General features: G+C 39.0%; 1 protein-coding gene across 2 annotated transcripts in view; it reads right to left on the bottom strand.

Annotated features, from left to right (window-relative positions):
* The window catches only part of bcorl1 (BCL6 corepressor like 1), a 265,520-nt gene that overhangs the window by 148,799 nt on the left and 91,950 nt on the right, over positions 1-24,771 (bottom strand). Inside the window, exon 1 of one of the 2 annotated variants that reach the window (XM_043704668.2) lies at positions 20,381-20,549. The exons of the other annotated variant lie outside the window; for it this stretch is intronic. The gene's annotated coding sequence lies outside the window, so the exon portion shown is untranslated. Of the gene's footprint in view, positions 1-20,380; positions 20,550-24,771 lie in introns of those variants that run through there. 2 annotated transcript variants of the gene reach the window in all.

Genomic DNA, 24,771 nt, shown 5'->3' with positions numbered 1-24,771 from the left:
GGAATTGGGGAGCTGGGCGAGGGGAGCCAGGGTGTCTGTCTGAGTTTTGGAGACCACAGGAAGCACAAAACAGGACAATAACTTAGGGTGATATCCATGATATGTCCAGAGCAATCTGCAATTATGCAACCCACTCTTCATGGCTTTTCAAAAAACTTACTTTAAGCAAAATAACATTCTCAATATTAGCATGCGCGCAGCATATAATGGCTGTGAAGGTGGATTATTGGTCAAACAGGCCTTAGAGTGGACAAGTAGGCACCTTACCTACCTTCTGAAATTTGGCATCTTCCGATTTTATAAAACTCAAATTGTGGCTCATTTACACTTGTTGGAAGCGGCATACATTCATTTGCAAGGACCCAATAAAGTATTCAAGCTTTGTGCCTTTTCTTAATTAGCCGAAAGCTTGGGGAGCCTTTGTTCCACATCACTTTTGCCATGGCAATGTCTTAGCTAATCAGAGTTCACTTGCCAACTCTTGAAGTATAAACTGAGTTAATTTGAAGTTTAGCATTCTTACAATTGCCAAAAAAGAGCACGTAATGTTACCTAGGCCCAGAGGACCATAATGCTTCTCTCTCATTAGAGAGAGAAATGACTGGTTTAACTTAAAATCATCATGCCTCAGGAAAGGAGTGAGGTTGAGAAGGTAGCACTTTCGTGGTGACCTTAGGTAGTGCTGGAACTGAAACCATGTTGTTACTGTCATTCTGCATCACAAACCAGCTATCCAGCCAACTGAACTGACCAACCCCCACTATGTTAATACTGAAGTTTTTCTAAAACATGCTAACAACATCAACTTGAATTTATATATAATCATTAACATGGTAAAACAGCTGGAGAAGTATTCTTTCCTATTTTGGGTAAAAAGGAAGAGGTAAAAAGGTAAAAAGTTGGAAGAGAAGTGAGCCACATATGGTACAAAGAAAATAAAGAATAATACAGCACAAGAACAGGTCCTTAAGACCACCAAGCCTGCACTGACATGTGACGCCTTTCTAAACTAAAAGCCATTTACCTCTACACAGTCCATATTCCTGTATTCTCTGCCCATTCATGTATCTGTCAAGATTCCTCTTAAACATCCCTACTGTATCTGCTTCTACCATCTCGTCTGGGAGTGTAATAGAGGCACTTACTTTCCTCGGTGTAAAAACTTAGTCTCACATTTCCTTGAACCTTTCCCACTTCCCCCCTAAACCTATGTATCCTATTAATTGGTATTTCTATCCTGAGAAGGCATCTCCGTCTATCCATGCCTCAAAGCTGGCTAATACAGAAGGTGAAAGTTTGCTCACTGAGCTGGTAGGTTTATTCGCATCATGAGAACAACCCTACCAGCTCAGCGAGAAAACTTACAAGCTAAACCTCAACCTGAGCTACAAATCTTCTCAAAAATCACAAACAGAAGGTGAAGTCACATGGATTCCCTGGTGAGATGTAAGTTTCTATCAGGTTACCTCGCAGCCTCTGACACTCAAGTGAAAACAAACCATGTTTGTCCAATCTCTCCCTAATCCCCTCCAAACCAGGAAACATCTTGGTAAACCATTTCTGTAGCCTCTCCAAAGCCTTCACATTTTTCTAGGAATGACAATTATATGCAATATTTCAAATTTGACCTAAAGTTCTTTACAGCTGCAACACAGTTTGTCAACTTTTATAATCTATGCCCTAATGAAGAAAAACATACCATACGCCTTCTTGACCATCTTATCAACTTGTGCTCAGTGAACTGTACACCAGATCCATCTGAATGTAAATACTTCTAAAGATTCTTCCATTTACTGCTTTCTGCATTACACCTTCCAAAATGGATCACACCACATATGTCTGGATTAAATTCTATCTGCCATTTATCATGTCCAACCTATCTATATCCTATTGTATCGTCTGACATTATTCTTCACTATACATAGTGCCTCCAATCTTTGTGTTGACTGCAAACTTACTAATCAGATCATCTACACTCTCCTCCAAATTATATATTATAAACAGCAGGGGCCCCAGCATTGATCCATGTGGAACACCAATGGTTAGAGATCTCCAGTCTTAAAAATGATACCCTTCCACTGCTACTCTCTGTTTTCTATGACTATGCCAGATCTGTATCCACATTACCAGCTCTCCAGAGATCCCATGTGACTTCACTTTCTGTGTCAACCTTGAGGAACCTTGTCAAAGGTCTTGCTAAAGTCCATGTAGACAATATCCACCAGCCTGCTCTCATCAATCATCTTTATCTCATCCTCAGAAAACTCAAACAAGTTTGTGAAACACAACCTTCCCTGACAAAAGGCCATGCTGCCTATCACTATTAAGTCAGTGGTTTTCCAAAGATGAGTAAATCCTGTCCCTCAGAATCTTCTCCAGTAATTTACCTATCACTGATGTAAGGCTCACCAGTCTAATTTCCAGGCTTATTTCTGTTCCTTTGTTAAACAAAGGAAAAACATTCACTGCTCTCTAGACCTCTGGGACTTCTGTGACTAAAGAGAACACAAAACAATTCATATAAGGCCCCAGCAATTTCCTCCTTTGCCTCCCAAAGTATGTTGGGATTGATCCCATCAGGTCCTGGGAACTTATCTACTTTAATGCTTTTCAAAACATCCAACACTTTTTTAAATATTGATATGCTCTAGAATATCAACATTCCCCTTTCTAGACTCACCAACCACTATGTCCTTCTCCTTTGTGTATGTGTTGGTAGGCCAAAGGGCCTATTCCTATGATGTACTGTGGTCTGTTAAGAACTCTGGCTCCATACATAAGTTCTCTCCTTTGTCTCTGAAAGGACCTATCCTTTCCTTTGCTATCCTCGTGCTGCTTACATATATATATATAACACCTTGGGATTTTCATAGAATCTCTGCAGTGCAGAAAGATGCCATTCATCCTATTGAATCTGCACCAATCTTCTGAAGAGCATCCCACCCATACCTAGACCCCAACCCTGTCCCCATAACCCCACATTTCCCATGGTAATTCCACCTAGTTCACACATCCCTGGACACTACAGACAATTTATCATGGCCAGTCCACCTATTTGGACAGTGGAAGAAAACCAGAGCAACTGGAAATCCAAGCAGACACATTAGATTAGATTACTTACAGTGTGGAAACAGGCCCTTCGGCCCAACAAGTCAACACCGACCCGCCGAAGCGCAACCCACCCATTCCCCTACATTTACCCCTTTTACCTAACACTACGGGCAACTTAGCATGGCCAATTCACCTGACCTGCACATCTTTGGATTGTGGGAGGAAACCGGAGCACTCGGAGGAAACTCACGCAGACACGGGGAGAATGTGCAAACTCCACACAGTCAGTCGCCTGATTCGGGAATTGAACCCGGGTCTCTGGCGCTGTGAGGCAGCAGTGCTAACCACTGTGCCACCGTGCTGCCCACATGGTGAACATGCAAACTTAGCAAGGTTAAAGGGACCATTTATGAGTATGTTACTGGGGATGTAAGATTTCTGTTATCTGGAAAAACTAAACAAAAATTGTGTCTTTTCTTTAGAATTTAGAAAAGGAATTAATAGAGACGGTCAAAACTGTGAAAATTACATTATAATACATCAGCAAAAACTGATTTCAGTGGCAGAAGAGTCACTAATCAAAGAGCAGAGATTTATGATCATTGACTTAAGTTAGTAACACGGGGGAGAAAAAGTGAAGTGTTACAATCAGGAAAGGTGTTGAACCAGATTCAATAACAATTTTCAAAAGAGAATTGGAACTAAGGGGGAAAGGGGGCAATTTGGTATGCAATGGGAAAAGAACAGGGAAGTAGGACTAACTAGGACAGTTTGTCCCATCATCATCAGTACTGGCATGATACAACAAATGGCTCGGTTCTATGCTGCATCATTGTATAACTCCAAAATAATATCTAACAGCTGGTTTTGAGTTTACCTAAAAACGGCTTCCACTGTCTTGGTGACATCATTCAGCATTGTTTGTTGATTACTGTTCTACGTCAACTACATGTATCGATTACCAAAACTACGGGAACCTTTAAATCTTGTTCAGCTTTATTAATACTCATTCCAAAACCAGTCAGATTTCACATATAATTTAGTCTGTTCAGTGACGTGAGCAACGTTTACACTCATCCAAACTAAATTTCATCTGCTGGATTATCTTTCATTAATGTGCTTGAACATTTCATTTTTATTTACATGCTTAACATTAAATACAAATTATTTCACCAAACAGGTTATAAACTAAAACCAGTTTATAGAATCTCTACAATGCTGAAAGAGGCCATTTGGCCCATCAAGTCAGCACCGACCCTCCAAACAGCATCCCATCCAGACCCAGCCCTTTATCCTATCCTTATAACCCCACATTTACCATAGCTAGTCCACCTAGCCCGCACAACCCTGGACATTACGGGATAATTTAGCATGACCAATCAACCTAAGATGCACATTTTTGGACTGTGGAAGGAAACCAGAGGAAATCCATGCAGATAGGGGGAGAACATGGAAACTCCACACAGACAGGCACCCGAGGCTGGAAAAAAACCTGGGTGCCTGCTATTATGAGGCAGCAGTGCTAACTGCTGAGCCACCATGCTGCCTTTGTATAAATATTTCTCTTTAATCTAATACAAAAACGACAATACTTCTGCTCCAAAACTGGACATTAATATTAACTGGAATGTTAGAAAAAAAAATCTTCTCCCAGCATATAAAGAAATATTTTCAATTCAATTCCAAATGAGCCCAAAACTAGATGCAAAACTGGTTGACAACCTTATCTGAACAAGTTTGGTAAATGAAAGATATTGCACTCTCAGGTGATGTTCTTCTATTCTGTAATTAGCATTGTATTAGAGTAGCCTAGAAATTACAGTTGGAAATACATGTTTGATTTTATGGGGTGTGCAAGACTGAAAAAACTGGCTGATGGAATAATTTAGATGGGAGCATAAAATTAGTTTTCCCAGCAGTAGATTCAAACATAGAGATTACCTTGGGACATTTCAGGTAGGTCAAGCCTCATGCTATTTGAGTTGCAAGTACCTCGTTGTAATACATGTGCAAAGCCATTCTCATTACATTAAAACATTTTGGAATTATGTTCATGATAAAGTTAGCAGTACATGATAATATCATGCAGTATTTGAGGAGCAGGAGAGTCGATGAAGGGCTTATGCCCGAATGTCGATTCTTCTCCTTCTTGGATGCTGCCTGACCTGCTGTGCTTTTCCAGCGCCACACCTTTCGATTCTGATCTCCAGCATCTGCAGTTCACACTTTCTCCATGAAAATATCATAGCATCCCATTCCATGTTGGTTGAAAATGACATACAATGGTCGGTTTGTGCAGTTGTATCAGAGGTCAGTGATTTTCCTTATTGAACCCTCTGACAAAACAGAGTATGGTAGTTTACAATGAGACTTGGGACTGACAAGAGCAAGTCAGTGGCGGGTGTTGAGGAGTAGAACTGGAAACTAAGGGAGGACAAAGGATAAGTTCAGGGCATGGAGGAATGGAGTGAAAAAGGTCCCTTATTCTCAGTATGGTGTGACCTGCCAATCTAAGTAAGAAAATGAGAGGACTAAAGGGTGTATCATTATTGGCCATATGTTGATCTATCTCAGGGTGTTGACTGGCAGAGTCCTTATAAGGTAATGAGTTTATATAAAACATTTCAATTATCGCCACTGAGGATCTTGGACAGTGCGGCATTGTCAGCAGCTTTCACCAATGAAAACTTTCTCCCATCCCTTTACTGTATATTTTTTCACATGCATGCAGTGAGCACTTTCAATTTTAATTGGAATAGCTTAGGAACCAGCAAGATAGTAGGGGTGGCATCCACTCCTGTTCTGCCAGCGGAAATGTGCTATACAGTTAAATTCACCCACTAATGGATGTTGATAACACATTTTGTCCATTATTCCAGTGAAAATCTTAATAGCATGTGCAAGATTAAATGGTTAACACCTGCATTAAAATTGTGGTCACAGAAATTTGACACAAATAGGTTAACCCCATTTGTCGATTAGTAATGTCCGATTAATTTTTAAGTTTCTATAATCTAATTGTATTTGTAGTTTTCTGTTCCACTAAACATTATTTGAATGGTAACTCTAATTGAGCACTAACCCACTTATCAACGCAGTGTTTGGGTCCCAACCAAACCACTCAAGACTTGTCGTTTCTAGACATCCTGACAGAATTGGGTACAAAGAAAGAAGAGGTGAGAGTGATTACCCTCAAATGAAAGCAACATTTGACCAAACATGGCATCAGAGACCCCAAGTAAGTTATCACTGGGAATTGCAGAAGTTGTCCCCTGGCTGGAGTTGCACTTGGCAGAAACAAAGATAGTTATGTCTGTTAAAGCCCAATCATCTCTGTAGGAGGTCCTCAGGGTTGATATTTTATAATCAAGCTGTTCAGAGATTGTTATTATACAACTCTGGAGTAGGTGAAACTTGAATGATGATACCTGACTCAGTAGTTATACTAACACTACACCACAAAAATCTAAGTTTCTTTAGGTTCATCTTATCAACCCGTTCAGAGATCTTACACCTCTGGAGCAATTGGGACTTGAACCCAGACCTCCTTTTCCAGAGATAGCAACATTACCACTGTATCACAAGAGCCCACAATTCCTTTAGGATACTGTCTTAGGCCAAACCATCTTTGGCTGTTTCATCCACGACCTGCTCTCCATCATATGGTTACAGATGAGGATGCTGGCTAATGATTGCAAAAATGTTCAGCTCCATTCACAAATCCTCAGGTTAGGCTACAGTCTATGCCAATCTAAATAGCATACAAACTTGGCTAATTGTAGAAAATAGTGTTTGTGCCACACAAGTGACAGGTAACAGTTATCTCCAGTAAGAGTGAATCTCTCATTGACATTACCATTGACAGGTAACTGTCCTCTGGGCAATTATGGATAGGTAATAAATGCTGGCCTGGTCAATGATGTCCGCGAAGGAATTAAAAAAACCCTCTGCATCTCAGTATTCTGCAGTTGTTGTCCATTTAAGTAACACTCTGCATTTTCATTCATCCTGTCAAAGTGAAAAACTTCACTTTTTTCCATATTATATTCCATTTGTCAGATTTTTCCCAGTCACTCATTCAACTTACCTATATCCATCTGCAACCTCATTGTGATTTCTTTGCAACATACTTTCTCAACTATCTTGCTATCATCTGCAGATTTAGCTACCATGCTTTCACTTCCCTCCAGTTAAGTCACTGAAGTAAATTGTAAAAGGTTGATTCTCTAGCACAAATCCATTTGGGTTTCCACTCATCCCATACAGCTGATCAGGAAAGGTCTGTTTATGCATACTTTATGTTTTCTCCCAGCTGGACAATCTTCTATCCATGTTAACATTGCCTCCTTAATAAGCTCCTATTCTGTGCAATAAATCTTTGCGGCACGTTGCCAATTGCATTCTGAAAGGTGAAGCACAGTACCCACATCATTTCCCTACATTCATTGCACATGTCAGTCCTTCAAAAGAATACCAATAAGTGGGTTATTCACAATTTCACTTTGATGAAACTATGCTGACTTTTCCTGATTACGTTGAGTTTTTCAAAGTATGCAGCTTTAATCTTGATGATGGACTCCTTCACTATCACCATGACAGATGTCATGCTAACTGGCCTCATTTCTGTTTTCTGCCTCCCTCCTTTTCTTTAATATAGGGGTTATATTTGTTAATTTCCAGCCTGGTGGAATTTTTCCTGAATTGAGAAAATATTCAAACAAAAAAAATTGCTTTTTTTAAAAAAACTATACCTAATTTTGGAATTTTCTGAACACACAATAAATATGAAAGGCACCGGGAGGTCCTTAGTTTGAGTGTCAAAAAAATCAGACTCATTTTCTTGGCAAAACCAAAGTCAGTGATGTGCCCGAGTATGTGTTCAGTGCAACAGCAATTGCAGGAATTTCATTAAGACTCCATAGAGAATGCTTCAAGTGTTGCATTGTGACATACAATGTAAATGAGCAGCTACTCATCAGACAGAAATAAAAGCCACGGATGCTGCAATCCATTGCATTGGTTTCTTTTAATAAAAGAAATAGAATGATAGTATGAGCCATAACCAAAATGTTTGTTTATTTCAGCTATTTAAACATTTTTATAGTAGAAACTTTAAGAAAATGAAGAAGTTATAGGGCCAGAGAGATAGGGCTGGAGAGTGGAGATTGACTGGGTAGCTCTTTCGGGAGCTGGTACAGACACAATGAGTCGAATGGCCTCCTTCTGTCCTGTAAAATTCTATGATTCTAAAGAACTCCAATAAACAGAGTCCTTTATTGTCTAATTTAAACCTGCAAGGAAATAGAAGCGTCACATTCACATTTTGAGTACAATGTTTGTACAGAAGTTTGTATGTGTTACTGTGAAGCTCAGTGTTGCCAGTCAGCCCTTTTCAACTTGACTTAGTGAACTGTGACAATTTTAAGCAAAGCTAACTATTATGCATAAACAAATGCAACTTTCAAAGTCTCCTCGACAAATTACCTACTTACAATATTACTTTGTGACTTTGAATGCCTGACCCAATTTCTTATTTTCTTCCTGCTTGGTATCCACTGGTTCCCCCATAGTCTACTTTGTCAAATGTTGTTCTATATACTACAATACGCAATACAAAATTGTGGCTATATTTGATTCCATTTCAACAACTTATTTCATCTGACTCATATTTGTTATCAACCAATCACAGAATGGGTGTGAAACAATCGGTGGTTAAGCCAATTCTACTGTTGCAATTAAAGGTACCTGTAAATAAGATGAGCCATGTTGGGAGGATGATGTACAATTAAACAGTTTGCCAGAGGTGGAGGAGGGAGAATACAGCCAAATATTTATATTTTGTACCTCCTCCTCCCGCATCATTGTCTCTACACTCATCAGCATTATCAACTGAGAATAAATTATTGCAAATATTCACATAGCAAAAATCACAGATATATACACAAACATCACTGCTCTTTTACAATTCAGTGCCAAAATACAATTAAAAAGGTTGACTCCATTCAGGCAAGTCTAATGGGCAGTCAGAGGTATCTGTGGCCCAGACCACCCTACCTTTCATGTGGAATGTGAAACTGTGACATCAAAAGTGTTCTGAGAAATTGAGGGAGACTGAACAGGAGTTTATTTTAAATGATTATCAATTGCATTTAATTCAGAATTACTTACCTACAAAAGTTCCACAAACACAACCCAAATTCTCATAAGGTAAGTATCAGGCTAATTAGGGAGGTAATTGATTTTGTTACCAACTAGAAACATAGTGAATCTCTTACACAGAGAGATGTCAAAGTTTTACTCCTACTTCATAAATAAGGCCAGCAACATCAATGCTGTAACAAAAGGTGCTCACAACGTTCCACTACCAACAAACTTCAGCAAGTTATTGATTAATATATAATAGAAAATCTAAACTTGGAGACAGCAGAAAAAAAAATAAACCAATATCCCAATGTTTATTCATTATTCAGACACCTTTGCTAAAAAAACTCAACATTGGGAAGGACAAAATTCTGATCAGCTGGAACCCAAAGTGAAGTTGGTGCTCTAGCCTACCAACAATTACATGGCATAATTTTAGTCCATTTTTAATTCATTTTCTCTTTTTCTATTAAAGTTCCTCAAAGATCAAAATGTAGGTCTTGATATTCAGTCATGAAATGGGTTGTTTTCCCCAAATATTGTACTGATTGTCCAAACAGACACTTGAAGAAAGAGGTACTTGAGGACAATTGATGCTGTTGGAATGTAACTCATCATAAATTAGCTACTTCAGAAGAGAAGGGGAGAAACTGAAAAAGAAAATCACCAAGTTAACTAATCTCTCAGCTAACCTGTAATTCTCATTCTACAAATAATGAAAAAAGAAATTATTTTGCATATTATTACATAATATTCGTTTTTATTTTGAACTGTTATGTATTATAAAGCTATTCAACTAAAACATACACACTGTTTCTTCAAGTACTTGCAAATTGATAGTCATTTGAATATCTGTGAAGGAAAAGTAAGTTAAGGAAATTCCAACAGATATATGCTGGATGCAAGGTTCAAAACAAAATTTTAAGTTGATGTTACTAACATACTTCAGATTGGCAAAAAGTCTACAAAGTAGATGAAGTCAGTAAACTAGAGTATTAAAACATTGCACTGTTCTTTAAGAAACTTTAAGTGCTAAATGCCATGTAAACAAAAAATTGCCCAAGTCAAAACATATATATTTGCTGATCTGGTAAGCACTGGCATCAAGTTCTAACTCCCACCATGAAATTCCAACTACCTTAAATGTAAAAATACCTTTATGGCTTCATCTCACATACACATCAGGCTAAATTTTAACCCACAACAATGGATGAGTTAGCTCTAGTTAGATAAAACTCATAAAATCTCAAACATGACCAAATCTGCACACTACCAGGTTTGGTTGTCTGCATTTAGTCCCATCACTGTCAATCTATTTCCAATGGGACAATTTAATCAGGTTAGCAGTCTCAAAGTTCACCTGCATTGCAGGGTTAGCTATGGTTCTCAGTTCTCAGAAAACCCTCTGTTCCAAGAGAAAGCAAAGCCAACTCCTAAGGGAAGGCAAATGCTTTAACAGCACTGCATGTAGGCCAGGAGAAATAGAAATGTTTCCCCTTGGATTCCTAAATTCTCCTTCCTGTCTTCTCTGTATCACATCAGGAACATCGAATCAGCAATTGGATCTACCCGACCATTCTCCCAGTAGCGCCTGCACACTTGCTACCTGGGCCCCTTATACCTGTGAATGTCATTTGGGGAAGGATTGGTGCTGGGTCCACTGATTTTTGTCATTTATGTAAATGATTTGAATGTGAACATATCAACACGGTTAGTAAGTGACAAAAAATTGGTGGTTAGTGGATAGTGAAGAAGGTTACCTCAGAGTACAACAGACCTTGGTAAGATGGACCAATGCATCAAGGAGTGGCAGATAGAGTTTAATTTAAATAAATGTGATGTGCTGTACTTTGGAAAGGGAAATCAGGGCACGACTTATACACTTAATGGAAAGGTCATTTGCTGAAGGACACTTGCACTTGGAGTGCAAGTTCATGGTTCCTTGAAAGTGGAGTCGTAGGTAGATAGGATAGTAAAGAAGGCTTGCCTTTATTGGTCAGTGCATTGAGTATTGGAGTTGAGAAGTCATGTTGCAGCTGTACAGAACATCGATTAGGCCACTTTTGGAATACTGCATTCAATTCTGGTCTCCCTGCTATAGGAAGGAAGTTGTGAAACCTGACAGGGTTCAGAAAAGATTTACAAGGATGCTGCCTGGATTGAAGGGTTTGAGCTATAGGGAGGCGCTGAATAGGCTGGAGCTATTTTCCCTTGAGCATTGGAGGCTGAGGGGTGACCTTGTAGAAGTCTATAAAATCATGAGGGCATGAACAGGGTGAATGGACAACGTCTTTTTCCCCCAGAGTTGGGTAGTCCAAAACTAGGTTTAAGGTGAGAAGGTAAAGATTTAAAAGGGACCAAAGGGGCAAATTTTTCACGCAAAGGGTGGGTGCGTGTATGGAATGAGGTGCCAGACAAAGCGGCAGAGTCTGGCACCTCATTAAAAGGCATCTGGATGGGGATATGAATAGGAAGGGTTTAAAGAGATACGGGCCAAATGTTGGCAAATGGGACTAGATCAATTTAGGATATCTGGTCAGCAGGAATGAGTTGGATTGAAGGGTCTGTTTCCATGCTGTACAGCTCTATGACGCTATGACTGGAAGGCAGGCCTGTCACGCCAGGGTGGCTTCTGAGTTAGAGATCCCGCCAAAAACATTTCCTATCCAAAATTCCACTATCCCTATTCATTGTGTGGAAACCAACCTGTTGATGATTGGAGTCTTGGTTTCTATTTCAGAACACATTAAGGTAGATAAGGCCCCATTGCCAAACGAGTCCTATCCCAGGATACTAAGGGAGGCAAAGGAGATTTCTGGGCCCTTGGCAGAGATCTTTGCATCCTCTTTAGCGACAGGCAAGATGTCAGAAGACTGGAATATAGCCAATACTGTTCCTTTGTTTAAGAAAGGCCACAGGAATAATCCAGGAAACTGTAGGCTGGTTAGCCTCACATCAGTAGTAGGGAAACTATTGGAGAAGATTCTAAGGGACAGAACTTACTCACATTTGGAAAAGAACAGACTTATCAGGGATAGTCAACATGGCTTCATAAAGGGGAGGTCTTGTCTCACAAACTCTGAGCTTTTTGAGGAAGTGACTGATTGATGGAGACAGGGCAGTGAATGTTGTCTACATGAACTTTAGTAAAGAATTTGACAAGGTCCCTCATAGTAGGCTGACCCAGAAGATTATGTTAAGTTACACAGGATCCACGGTGAGTTGGATCCTTGGTAAGTTAGATACACAACTGGCTTGGTCATAGAAAGGGATGTTTTTAAGATTTGAATTTTGTGACCACTGGTGTTCTGCAAGACTCAGTTCTGGGAACTCTGTTGTTTGTAATAAATATAAATGATTTGGATGAAAAAGTAAGTGGTCTGATTAGGCAGTTTGCAGACAACATGAAATTGGCAGAATTGTGAATAGTGAGGAAGATTGTCAAAGGATTCAACAGGATATAGATCAGTTGGAAAGTTGGACAGAGAAATGGCAGATGGCATTTAATCCAGTCAACTGTGAGGTAATGCATTTTGGGAGGTGAAATGCAAGGTGAACTTATACAGAAAATGGCAGGACCCTTAAGAGCATTGATATACAGAGGGATCTCAGGGTGCAAGTCAATAACTCCCTAAAGAGGCAACACAAGTGGATAAGCTGGTAAAGAAGGCACACAACATGATTGTCTTCATCAGTTGTGGCAGTGAGTATTAAAACTGACGAGTCATTTTGTAGCTGCATAAAACTCTGGTCTGGGCACATTTGGAGCATTATGTACAGTTCTGATTGCCAGATTTGGAGAGGGTGCAAAAGAGGTTTACCAGGATGTTGTCTGAATTGGAGTGTTTTAGCTACAAGGAGAGGATGGACAAACATGGATTGTTTTCACTAGAATGTCAGAGGCTGAGCAGCAACCTGATAAAAGTATATAAAATTATGACAGGCATTATAGGGTGCACAGAGTCAGTTATACAGCATGGAAAAAGACCCTTCGTTCCAACTCAGCCACAGCAATCAGATATCCTAAATTGATCTAGTCCCATTTGCCAGTATTTGGCCATAGCCCTCAAACTCTTCTTATTCATGTACCCTTCCAGATGCTTTTTAAATGTTGCAACTGTACCCACCAGTACCACCTCGTCTGGAAGCTCGTTCCATCACACACCACCCTCTGCGTGAAAACGTTGCCCTTCAGGTCCCGCTTAAATCTTGCCCCTCTCGCTTTAAACCTATGTCCTCTAGTTTTGGACTCCCTACTGTGGGGAAAAAGACGTTGGTTATTTACCCTAGCCAAGTCCCTCATAATTTTATAAACTTCTGTAAGGTCACTCCGCAGCCTCCAATGCTCCAGGGAAAAAAAAAGCCCAGTCAATTCAGCATGTCTCCATCGTTTAAATCCTCCAATCTTGACAACATCCTTGTACAGGAAAAAGTGAGGACTGCAGATGCTGGAGATCAGAGCTTAAAAATGTGTTGCTAGAAAAGCGCAGCAGGTCAGGCAGCATCAAAGGAACAGGAGAATCGACGTTTCGGGCATAAGCCCTTCTTCAGGAATGAGGAGGGTGTGCCAAGCAGGCTAAGATAAAAGGTAGGGAGGAGGGATTTGGGGGAGGGGCATTGGGAATGCGATAGGTGGAAGGAGGTCAAGGTGAGGGTGATAGGCAGGAGAGGGGGTGGGGGCGGAGAGGTCGGGAAGAAGATTGCAGGTCAAGAAGGCGGTGCTGAGTCTGAGGGTTGGGACTGAGAAAAGGTGGGGGGAGGGAAATCACCGCCTTCCACCTATCACCCTTACCTTAACCTCCCTCCACCTATCGTATTCCCAATGCCCCTCCCCAAGTCCCTCCTCCCTACCTTTTATCTCCTCATTCCTGAAGAAGGGCTTATACCCAAAACGTTGATTCTTCTGCTCCTTTGATGCTTCCTGACCTGCTGCGCTTTTCCAGCAACACATTTTTAAGCAACACCCTTGTAAACCTTTTCTGAACCTTTTCAAGTTTAACAACATATTTCCTATAGCAGACATAGTTGGAGTCTTTTTCTCAAGTGGAAAAGTCAACTATAGAGGGGGCATATGTTCAAGTAAGATGAGGAAAAGTTGGAACACACTGCCAGGGAAGGTGGTAGAAGCAGATATGAAAGCAAAGTTAAAGAGGCATTTAGAGAGAGACACGTGAAAAGGCAGGTAATAGAGGGATACAGGCCATGTGCAAGCAGATGGGATTAGTTTAGAATTGTATCATAGTCAGTGCAGCCATGGTGGGCCAAAAGCCTGTTTCTGTGCTGCACTGTTCAATGATCTAATACTTGGATATATGATGTGTAAGGTAGTATCAATCTGAATTGTAAATTCAAAAATTGAAACATGTTCAAAACTTCAGTACAGTACATATTCTATTTTATATTACAGTTCAAGACTTTTTGAAAAAATGTAAACTAATTTCTTTAAATACTGAAGGCCACAGCTCAGTTGGTAATATACTCACCAATGAATCATGAGGTTCCAGATTCAAGACGCACTTGAGCATCAAATCATGGCTGATACTTTAGTACAGTACTGCAAAGCACTACACTCTCACCTTGATATAAGGTATTAGACTGAGGTGCCATTTGCCCATTCAGATGAATGTAAATGATCCTGCAGCACTATTTCTAAGAAGAGCAGGGGATATATACCTTATTATCCTTGCCATTATCCATCCTACTACCAACAACATAAGAAAACAGATTATCTGGTCATGACCACATGGTTGTAAGAGTTTTCTAAGTTTAAATTAATTTCTGCGTTGCTTACATTACAACCAAAAAAAAACCTTCATTGGCTGTAAAGCTCTTTGGGACATCCAGTGGTTGTGAAAAGTGCATATAAATTCAAGTTATTGTAAAGATATAAAAGTTAATCATGCAGCTGGCTGGAGAGGAACTAAAAGACACACTTGTCTTGCTGAACGTATTAACAGCACAAAGTACAGAAGTTTGATTAGAGATGATTTCTACCCCTACTCCCTGAAAGCCCCTCTCACAGACTGCCTGTTACTCTCTTGCACTTCACACTGCACCTTTCTTCAACTTCAGCTAAATCTCTGTTCATCCCCTTACTTTTAAACTCCTGTGTTAACTTGATGATTACAGAAACTAGAAGTAGATTTTTCCATGCTAACATCTCTAGGCAACAATAGAGCACCTCAACAACAGCAACTCACTAACATTTACTGCAGAAACCTTCTATAGATCGAAACTTGAACACAATACATTTTCACTATTCTCCACCTCTCCTTACAATTGTAAGTATATAACACAATCAAAACTGACAAAAAGTATTCAACCTGTGACATTAAACTCTATTTGTCTATATAAACCACTATTTCCATGTTTACTATTTTTCTTTTTAACAACTGCTAAATTTTAATTTTATACAAACTTTACCTTGATTATGTGTATTTATTTTAAATTTCAAAGAGTAGGATAATTATGTCCCCAGTGATGCTTGGGATAATACATCAAGTTTGGTACAATACTTTGATAAGTAGATCGCATGGACTCCATAATCTTGTTGAACTGGTGTGACTCAGAATAACAGAGTTCATCAGTTTGCTTTAATGATATCAGTATCACACTTGGCATAATAGTGGCACTCACCCTAAGTTAGAAGTTTGTGGTTCAAGTGCCATTCAGGAAATTAAATCCATGATCTAAGAGGATACTTCAGTTGAGTACTGATGGAGTCGTGCATTATCAGAGGTGCTGTTTTTTAGATTAAATATTAAAATGATCTCCAATCTCTCCACTTAAATAAAAGTCTACAGGAGATCTTTCAAATTAAGCAGAGGAATTTTCCCCTTGTCCTGGTCACCAGTGTCTCTCTCAACAAAATCCACCAAGTGCAAGTTATCTAGTCATTTACCTTGTTACTAAATGGCTACCGTAATTCCCATCATATAACAGTGACTTCATTTCAAAAGCACTTCAATATTTGACAGGCATGAGGGATGTAGCAATATCACAAAAGGACTTAGATAAATGCAAGACTTTTTTAAATATTTGCCTAAAACGTAGTCTATGTTCAATGATGATCCATGACACCCTATTGCAATTCCCTAACTATCCAGCAAAGTCACTATTGAGTAAAGCATTATATTTTACAATACCAGTCACAAAATTTAGTTTCAGAGTTGAAGATCCAAATGTGTTTCACATTTTATACAAATTTGCAAAATTTGGACAGTTGAATGTCATGAGCCAATAAAGTCTTTTGAGGCTTTTCTGAAATTGATCCTTTTTTTTCAGTCCTGAAATAATTGATCTAACTTCTAAAGGAAAAGACAATTTACAAAATCCCAACTGTATTCAATTCTTGGACTTTCAATACAAAGACACACTCACACAGCAAGTGGATACATTTTATTAATCCATTAAATTCTTAAGTTCGCATTGTCCTTCAGATCAAGAATCAAGATTAGTATTTAAGAAATGACTGACTAATATTCTAACAGAACACTTCATGCATCCTTAAATTGTTGAAAATTAATCGCACTGCAAAATCTCCAACCCTGATACTTACTTTGCCATGAGCTAAAAAATTGAATCTCTTAACCTCTTCAGTCTTCCATTACATCTATAATCTACAACTGTTTCAAACTAAACTTGGTATGACCAAATCATTTCTTGATTTACCTTATCTTCTTGCGTAATTAACTTCAGAGGAATGTTCCACTTATGAATGAATATTTAAATACTGAAGAAAATAAAAAAACTCTTGTGAATTACTATTGCAAGAAATTCCTACCCTTCACAGCTTCAGCAATAAAGTAAATATAAATATTATATAAACATTGTTTTATACACGTCATTTCTTCTGAAATAGGAATTTCATTGTTTACTTCAGATTTCTATGACTTCACAGCCTGGTGTTCATATGAATAAGTAGATTGAGATTGAAACTGTACATGTGGTTTCCAGGTAGAGCCTCATAAAAGCAAAAGATTTCAACACTGCTTTCCACTTTCACTACATGAAAGCACAGATTTAAATTCCCAACTATCATCTGGAAAATAACTGACTCTGACAGTCACATGCAAACTTGCTCTTCTTCAGTAAAACCAACTACCTGGAATTGAAGGTATAATTGCAAAGTTACTCAATATTTCTTGTTAATAGGCATAATTTGAACAATAACTTGATTAGATCTCCCTGAAACAAGTATATTTAAATGTTTTTAAAAAAAATTCTCTCTCTCAGAATAACTATATTGACAGCAGGTCATAAGAGGAAAGAATGCAATATTTCTTCCATGTAAAAGGAAACAAATGAATATTTTGGAACTCTTGAACTTTCAAAGGAATTAAGTAACAGTTGTAAGGGTTCTTGAACAGGAATGAAATATAAAAACTGCGCAATTCAATGGAATAACGGTACATGGATGCACTAAAAACTGTAAAGCAATGCTAAGAAAAAGCAGTTTTTGTTTGCATTTCACTATCCCATACCCTCTCAATGTCCTATGCATTACTGCTTTTGTCCTATTTCCAGTTAAGACTGGCTCCACATAAAAAGAAAATTGCTGTAAGTAACCCCAGACCTGATAGAAATACTAATTGCAGATAAAATATGTAAGATACTTCAGTGTCAGACTTTGCTCAGTAGAAACACTTTCACTACTAACGCAAAAACTTTAATGCTTAAAGGCAACTTTAGAAAAAGTTAGCACAGAATGTACCTGACAAGTGAGGGCATGCTGTATTGATGGAAGCACCATATTGTTGACAAGATATTAAATCAAGGTCCTGCCTGTGTTCAGGAGGTTGTAAAAGTTGCCAAAGCAATAATCAAAGATAGGCAGATGTCCTGGCAAAATCTCTCTGAACCAATACCACAAAAACAGATTCAATATTATTTATATGATAGTTGTGCAAAATTGGCTTCAAGATTTTACCTATATCACAACAGTGACAAAACTAAAACATATATTTTTCTGGTATGAAGCCCTTAGGGATGTGTCAAGGAGGTGCAATATGAATGCAAAATGTCTTTCTATGACCTGGGACTATTGCATGTCAATCATCATCACACACCATCTTTCAATTGGAAGGCCAGTGTTACCAGTGCACCTGATAAGCAGCTATGTCACAAAAATATATCTTAATATTACATTTAAGAACCAGTAGAATACTATTAGCCTTATTATAATAAATTCATTGCATTCTAAAAACATGTAAAAATATTAAGGACATGAGAAATTCCTTTCATAAAATTGTATACAGAAATTAAACTGGTACAAGTCTAAAATAATACTGGATACTTCACTTTAAATAAGAGGATTCTCTATACTTGTTATCATTTGGTAGACCACACGGGTTCTATGGAATTAAATAATTTATACATTTGTGTTGATAGCCAATCAGATCACTATATTGGTATTGTCAGATACACTAAATATTCCTATACTCTCTCCCTCCAAAGACATCATTTCCCACATTTGAATATCAGAAAAGAGAGGTAATGTATCCTACCTTTTGCAGAAAAATGGTTGGCTTCAGTCACTATTCACTGCTTATTGCAATGCAGTGCCAGCCATCGTTTTAAGAATCAGATAAATTAAAATGGATACTATGAAGAAATGAAGAGACAGATTTACTGAGGTTTATATGATTTCTTTTTGTAGAAAGACTAATCTTGCAAACTTCAACGCCCAAAAGACTGAGACTAGCTTACATACTGATTTGAGATGAAAAAAGATAGAAAGAAATGTTGGAATACCTAGAAAAGTGTAACAGGTCCTCCATGTCTGAAGACAGATAAACAAATTAAAGTTTCACCTGTGGATTCTGTTAGATCTTTTCTCACAAAGGTTCAACATATTTAATATGCTGACCAAAGTTTCTGGTTGAGATGCTACAGATCTGCTGTATGCCTGCAATATTTCTCATGCATATATGTTTAAAACAGTTTATTTACTTACAATGTATTAAAATGCTAAAGAAGTTATCCAATATTCAGGTCAGATATGGCTAACAGCCTTGTTATCTTTCCATTTATATACTCACATTCCTTCTATTGCATTTAGTTAGCACACTAGGAAAAGGTGAGAACAAAAGTTTGATTTCAGGATAAAACTATTGAGAATGCAACAAAAATAGTTAAGGATGAATTATACCTGGAGCTAATTGATTCCCCTAATTTATGATGTCATCAGGGCCAGATGATTGAACACAGTCAAGTATATTTTTACCAATCGTCTCATATTCTAGAGACAATGCAATCCCTCACCATCTAATACTCAGTGCACAGTGCACTGCCCTGTTACAACTCACTCACACGCTTCAACCTGTGACCTTGGTGAGCAAGTACAGTAAAACAAAAATGGAAGGTTCCTCTTTAGGGTATGACGATGTGGGTTGAACAGTCCTGCCCTTTGTACAGTACACTCCCTGCAAAAGAGATAACATCGTTCCTGCCCATCAGATCTCATTTGTCCCCGATCCATTCATTCGACTCTCCCACTTAAGCGATTCGGGCCCACTTCACAACAACTTTTTTTTAGATTGCTTGTATTGATTCCGAGTTGATCCGGCCGATGCCCGGGATCGCTGGGTGTTCTTCGCCTTCACACACACTGAAGGCGTGAATTAAATTTAGAAAGCGGGGTGGGGGCTGACACAGTACCAAACTACATTCTCGCAACTTTCTCTAACCTGAGTTGCGGATTTGTCCACCGCTACATCAGAATTATTCTAAACTATGAAGTTATCGTAGGCTGTGCATTTCCCCCTTCAAATAAAAGCTACAATGTTGTTAGATAAGGCCGAAGTTGGTCGATTGTATTGGAAAATTATGCCAAGTGCTGGGTTGAAATGGAGCAGTCAAACTTGGGAGAGTTGACCCCCTTTGGTTGGGTGCCTGTGCGGACGGGCGAGCAGGGACAGTGAGAAGAGCCCCGGGTATTAGTGACACAGCCAGGCTCTGGAGTTCGCGATCTCTGTGTGTGTGTGTGTGTGTATGTGTGTGAGAGAGAGAGAGAGAGCCCGGGCTGCTCGGGGATCACACCCCACTTGCGCTCAGCTGCCGGTCAACTGCGCTCCATACATTTCCGAGTGTGTGTCTCTGTCTCCGTGCGATTCCCAAGCCATCATCATCATCAGAAACAAAGCGAGCTCGATCTCTCCGCCACACCAGAGCCCGGGTACAGTCTTACCTTCGGGGCCTATTAATGACTGAAGCTCTCCCTGACCCCCCCGCTCCTCCTCATGGCCGAATGCTTGACGATCCCGGGGACGGGGAGAAAGAGCGGCCGGAGGGATTTGTCGGGGGTGATTGGTGAAGAAATTGAGATTTCCCCGGAGTGTCTTTGCGCAGCCACGCCGCCGCCCTGTAACACAATTTCCGTCATCTGTATCAACAACCTCCTCCACCCTTAAAAGGGCAATGACCCTTCTCACCCAGACCCCCTATTTACTGTCAGATACACATTTTGTCATCACTTTTTTTAAAAAATGTAAACGCAGCCCTCCCACTGAGGTGCAGACCTGGCGGTTTGGATTTTTTGTTGCGAAATCCCACCTCGTGGATAAATCATTTTTTACTGGAATGGCATGATCGAGTGGGGCCCATACATTGTTAAAATTACCAACCAAAATTAATTTTTAAAATAGCATTCATTAAAAAAATACAGGAATGCAGTAACTAAATAAAGCAGTAAAAATCGTTAATACAGTAGGTGATCACCTTAATTTAACTTCAATAAAATGCTAAATGGGTGGGGGGGGGGGAATATGGGGGGAGTGGAATGTCTTCGATTCCTTTCCCACAGATCGTGGCTCATAATGGTCAATCTTTTTACAAAAAAACCCCACAAAATATCACATTTTAATCACCAACTTATGCAGCGCTGCACATAAGTTTTTCGAAAGCCGACACAAGGTAGAGAGGATGAAAGACATCGCTCCATTTTTCCATCCTGAGATAGATAGATATCCTCCCCCGTTAGGAACTTCACTCCTGCACACTCACATGCTCGCATTCACCATCTTGTGTCGCACTAGACTTAGTTCTGCAGATCATTTTCAAGTATCGAGCCACCAGGTGTTCTCCACAGTGCGTTTAGCATCCGTGCAACTTGAATATTTTCGGATCTTTAGCAATCAGTCACCAACAGACTTCGAATTCATAAACTCACTTCTCAAAGTTTCCGATCTATTGCCAACCAACATGGCATTCTATATTAATCCATTGCACTCCCCCAACATCCCTTCCCTCCGCCCAAATGAGAACAAAATCGGATCGAAGTACAAGGTTGGGAAAGGTAAATAGGTTTTCACTGTTTTGAGGTTCTGGGAACTTACAGAGGCAGACAGTGGTGGATCCTGGTAAATGATAACAAGCACTTTAAAACCTAACTACCTGTAACTGGTGAATATTTCCGAAGAAGTTGAATGTAAATATAATTCTCCTAACCAGAAGACAACAGATGTACCACAACCTGTGATATATAAAGAGAGTTCTGGTTCTCTTGATGCAAACAGTTTTATTTTTTTAATTCCAGTAAAAACTATAAAACATTAATTTCAAGGATCCCATGCATAACAGTCTGAAAGTAAAAATTTACAACACTTAAAAGGAATCTGGATGGATACCTGAATAGAAAGGGTTTGGAGGGATATGGACCAAATGCTGGCAAATGGGACTAGATTTATTTAGGATATCTGGTTGGTCTCAACAAGTTGGACCGAAAGGTCTGCTTCCATGCTGTTCAACTCTTTGACTATAACTCTATGCTTCCTGACAAAATAATTTAGTTTCAAAATTTTTCCTAGCTGTGATTGTCCTGTAAAAACTTAATCATAAGAATCACCATTTTAAAACTGCTGAGCATCTTTATTGTTATGGCTATCCTAGAATTGCCATTCTGCTGTCACTTTTTAGTAGTTAAAATTCCAGTGGTGCTACATCTATTAAATGTCATGGTGGAAAATTATGGAGAAGAGTCCACAATGTCTTGAGATAAACTGACACGGGGTAAAGCTCCTTCTGAACCACAAATCTGTTGTTCCTATAACATGGCTCTGGAACCATCTCCAGGCACACTGCCCCACAACAATGGTCCTCAGCAGATATGCGGTTGTCTACGTATCTGGGCCTTTAGTCACAGCCTGCCATGCAAAACTGCCTGATGTGTACGAGTACAATAAAGCATGAAGACAAATAGTGACATTGCAGACCTTGCCAAAAGAGGTACAGTTGGCTTCCATTTCAAGGTAGAACTTTATGGTTTGTAAATTGTGTTTTTGACACTCTTCCTGAAATATTTACAGCTCATCAAGCCTTAAAATAAAAACATAAAGTGCTGGAGAAACTCAACAGGTCTGATAGCATCTGTGGAACGAGAAACAGAGTTAACGTTCTGTGTTAAATCTGATTCTCTCTCCACTGTGCTCCCAGACCTGCTGAGTTTCTCTAGCACTTTATGTTTTTATTTCAGAATTCAAACATCTGCAATATTTTCCTTTTATTCAGGTTCTAAACTTAGTGCCTATGGGAGATTGGAGACAAGGTTCCAACTTAAAACACTTCAAGTAAGACTGGCAATTAGTTCATCAATCAGTTAATGTTAGACATTATTGGTTAATTTTATCCTGAGAGAAATCAATCATACTGAAAATGATTTTGTTATCTTCTTGCAAAGGACCTTCAAAAGCCCAATCTTATCTAATAATCTTACATACAGATTCCCTACAGTATGGAAACAGGCCCTTTCACCTGACCTGCATGGCCAATTCACCTGACCTGCACGTCTTTGAATATACTTTTGTATGGTTTGCCAGTCTTCAATTAGGTTTTTGTTTGGTTGATGTTGTGTATCCTTTAACCCAGGAATACTGGGGAACATTGCCCTACCAACATCATGAAGATTAGTAATTAACATAAAACCTGGAACTTTCCTGATCTATACATTTCAGTTAACTATTGGTTATAGCTTGAATCATTTGTAAGGTTTGAGTGTTACAAGCAGAGTGGAAATTATTGTCCTTGAATTGTGCTGATGGTGAGCTACATAGTATAGATACACCTACAATGTTGCTAGGGAAAGAGGTATAGTCTTTCCACCCAGCAACAATGAAAGAATCGCAATATAGTTTCAGGTCAGGATGATGTGCAACTTTGAGGGGTGCCATTTTGAGGGAACATGAAGATGATGGAGTTCTTGATTGTCAGCTGTCTTTTTGTTGTCTTCATGGAGGAGGTTGCAGGCTTGATGAATACAGTCAAAGGAGACTTTGAGTTAGTGCAGTACATCAATACATGGTGTGTGTTGCTGGTGGTGGAGGGAGTGAATATAATGATAGTGGATAGGGCTCAGATCAAGCCAACTGCTTTGTCCTGAATGTGGCAAACTACTTGAATGTTTTTCAAGTTGGACAAATCCAGTCAAGTGGAGAGTGTTCCATTAAACTCCTGATTTTGGTCTTGCAGATGGTCCACAGGCTATTCAAAGTCAGGAATTGAATTACCTGCTGACGAGTCCCCATTCCAGAACTTGCTCAGTAGCCAGAGTATTTATTTGAATGTATCATTCTGTTCTGCTCTTTGCCTAAAAAGAGAACTTTTTTTTTGTATTCACTTTACCATAATTTTATCAGGTGAGTCGTATTTCTTCAAGAGAGAAAAGTCTGAGCCTATCAATCCCTTCCTGCTATATACCCAGACATTTCTGGGATCATCTTTGCAAATCTTCTCTGTGTCCTCTCAGTGTCTCTATTTCAATCTTCCAGAGACCAGAAGTGTATGTGGTTTAACCAAGTTTTGATACAGATCAATAGAACTTCCCTGCAATTAGATCTTCTCTTGTTGAAGATAGTCATTGTCTGGCATTTAATAAATTTGTGCAGACATTGACAAGAGATTCCTGATTCATTTCAATGTATTATCACTCAATTTAATCTAATATATATCTATATTGAAATAAATACCAAAAAGAGGGAGAGAATGACAAGGAAGTCAGAAGTGGAGATAGTTGAGGGGAAAGTCTAAGAGTCAGACTGAAAAGCACAACCAGTTAGAATAATACTTTTTGGAAGAAGAATGATGGAATGATAGAAGGAGGAATAGAGACAGACAGAATGGACAGAGGCAAAGAAAGAGGAAATTTCAAACTGCTAAACAAAAGATCCAGCAGGTGAGGAACGGAGAAATTGAGAGAACAATCATTGAGAAACAGAATCAAACATAAAATTAGAATGAGAAAAAGAGATCTAGTTGGGAGGAAAATCAAAAACTATCAAAATCAAGTTAAGTCAGTGGCTGTCAGAAGGAAAGAAAAATGGAAAATAGAAAGAGAGCGAAAAATAATCACAAATAGAAAGCATCAAAGACAAATGAATAGTTAAGAGGAAAGATAGTGAGCAAATGTAACATAGTGAGACGAGAAATGAGAAACAGAACCCAGAGGAAAAGATAAGAATACAAGAATCACAAATAACAAAAGTCAGAATTGAAGAGAAAAATGAGAAGAATGCAAAGAAAGAAGGAAGAGAGAGACACAGAAAAGACAAAGTAGGCATTCAAACATAAAATTAGAATCAAAGAGCA

The sequence above is a fragment of the Chiloscyllium plagiosum genome, unplaced genomic scaffold (assembly GCF_037043375.1).
Source record: "Chiloscyllium plagiosum isolate Xiang-an unplaced genomic scaffold, Cpla_swu_hap1 HiC_scaffold_11, whole genome shotgun sequence".
NCBI lineage: Eukaryota > Metazoa > Chordata > Chondrichthyes > Orectolobiformes > Hemiscylliidae > Chiloscyllium > Chiloscyllium plagiosum.
The sequence above is the reverse complement of the archived record's forward strand: the minus strand, read 5'-3'. Positions and strand labels throughout refer to the sequence as shown.